Here is a 2,959-nt window from a genome sequence, read left to right on the forward strand (position 1 = left end):
ATTGATTAAATAAAATATATAATTATTATTAAAAAAATTTCAGACGCAGGAGTGGCTGTGTGGTAAGTAGCTTGCTTACTAACCACATGGTTCCGGGTTCAGTCCCACTGCGTGGCACCTTGGGCAAGTGCCAACCAAAGCCTTGTGAGTGGATTTGGTAGACGGAAACTGAAAGAAGCCTGTCGTATATATGTATATATATATGTGTGTGTTTGTGTGTCTGTGTTTGTCCCCCTCGCCATGTTTACGTCCCCGTAACTTAGCGGTTTGGCAAAAGAGACTGATAGAATAAGTACTAGGCTTACAAAGAATAAGTCCTGGGGTCGATTTGCTCGACTTCAGGTGGTGCTCCAGCATGGCCACAGTCAAATGACTGAAACAAGTAAAAGAGTAAAAGAGATACTTTGAGTGGTCCCTGTTGACTTATAGACCTTTATATACTTTGTGGCATTTGATGGTTGCAGAACGAAATACCGTGTCCCTACCAGCCATTGATACAACAATAAAACGTAATTTGAGACGCAGAGCTTTTGGCTGCTATTTCTAGAGGATTTAGAGACCACATTGAGTCGGTGACCTTGTTGTCTGGTGCTTTCGAAGTCTTTGGTTTGTTAGATGCCACGATAATCAATTGTGATTAGATGACTGGGTGAGGAAGAGATATTTCAAAGAAATGTTTCCAAGTTCGTACAAATAAAACTTAGTATTTGCTGCTAATCACAGACTTTTTGTGGTGATTTATGCAGACAAGGAGACAGCTAATACAGAAGACTAGATTTGAGAAATATAGGTAGAAAGAGAGAGAGAGAGAGAGAGAGAGAGAGAGAGAGAGAGAGAGAGAGAGAGAGAGAGAGAGAGACTCGGTTAATCTTGATGCTTCACCGAAACAATATTTCTTTATTATCTCCCTTGTTGTCATGACAACGTCGTGCTTTTTCGCGTGCCAAGTTGGATAAAGGAAAAAAAAAAAATTGTGACTCAGAGAAGAAAATATAGGAAATATTGAAGCAAATGTACATAAAAAAAAAACAAAGAAAAATAAAACTAAAACAAAACGCAAAAAAAACAAACAAAACAGGCAAAATACCTTAGAGAACGTTGGTCTTGCTGTTGGTGGTGGTGATGGTGGTGGTGATGGTGGTGGTGGTGGTGGTGGTTGTCTATCCCCACGCCCGCTACGAAGGTGAAACATTTTCGCTTGATGTCAAAAATTAGAAAAACTATAAATTATGTGCAAATATAATAAACTTATCGGGAATAAAATAGGAAAATAAGACAAAATAAACAAAGAAAAGGTAAACTGTGTGTATGTGTATGTGTGTATGCACTCATGTATATATATATGTATATTGGCGTGCGTGCGTATCTGTCTATCTATCTATCTATCTATCTATCTATCTATCTATCTATCTATCTATCTATTCCATAGCACCATATTTACGTTTCTCTCCAAGAAAATGTGTGTGCCTAGGTATCTATGTGTGGTGTGTACGTGTGTGTGTGTGTGTGGGAGAGAGAGAGAGAGAGTGCGTGTATGTATGTATGTATGTATGTATGTATGTATCTATCTATCTATCTATCTATCTATCTGCGTATATGTGTTTGCGTATGCGTGCGTGTGTATAAGACAGAGGTAGATAGATAGTTGTACATACATATATGTATGTACACACACACACACACACACACACACACACACACACACATATATATATATATATATATATATACATACGCACACACATACATACAGGTAGAAAGATAGATAGAGAAAGGATAGATTGATAAACAGACAAATATATAGATAGACAGATAGATAGAGAAATAGATATATATCTAGAGAGACAGATAAATGGATAGATGGTCAGATAAATAGACAAAGAAATAGATATCAAACAATTTCGAGGGCTAAACAGCATAGCAACGAAACTTGCTCCAACGAGATCCAACAAATTTTGCTTTTTAAAAAAGCAGAAGCGAGGAGCAGAGAAGTTCAAAGTTTTGTAGGAAAAAGGATAGAACATCGTTTGAAAGCATAATGGCGGCGACAGTCAAACAGCAGAAGTTCACGTCGGACAGCCACCGAAGACGATGGCAGACAAGCAAGCAGGCGGCAGGCAGTTTGACAGACGACATCTGAGGGATGAAGAGTCGGCTGGCTGTCCAATAGATTATGAATTATAGGTCTTTTTAGCTGTCATTTGTATGGTCACCTCGCTGACACCGATTGGTTTTTAATGATGGCGTTAGCTGTAGTCTTAATGCACAGCTCTGATATAGTCCAGAACATCATCTTAACATCAAGGAAGACGGGTGTCTTCAAGAAAACAATTTCATCAACTTCAGCCGCGAAAACGGTGAAACAATGATATCATGTTGTTAAGATTGACAATGGCGACTAGTATGATGATGACGATGGTGGTAATGATGATGATGATGACGATGTTGATGATGAAAGTTGTGGTGATGAAGATGATGATGATGACGATGACGATGATGGAAATGATGTTCATGATAACGACGATGGTGAAGGCAGCGGTGGTGGTGGTGGTGGTGGTGGTGGTGGACAACGACTATGATGATGATAATGATGATGATAATGATGATGATGAAGGCGGTGGTGGGATGACGATCACGACGACGCCGATGGTGATGATGACGGTGATGATGATGATGGTGATAATGTTCATGATGACGATAGTGAAGCAGTGGTGGTGATGATGATGGTGATGATGATGATGATGACGATGACGACGTTCTCTCTCTCCTTGCACTCATTTTTTTCATCCTCTCTTCTTCCCACCCATTCTCATCATCGTCATCATCGTCATCATCATCTCCGTCATCGTCACCATTGTTCGTCGTCTTTAAAAGCAAATTATATGTTGTTCACTTGTAAGACATAATCTCCGACCCACGTTATCATCCATACCACCGCCGCCACCACCACCACCACCGC

This window comes from Octopus bimaculoides, chromosome 24, assembly GCF_001194135.2.
Source record: "Octopus bimaculoides isolate UCB-OBI-ISO-001 chromosome 24, ASM119413v2, whole genome shotgun sequence".
NCBI classification, from domain to species: domain Eukaryota; kingdom Metazoa; phylum Mollusca; class Cephalopoda; order Octopoda; family Octopodidae; genus Octopus; species Octopus bimaculoides.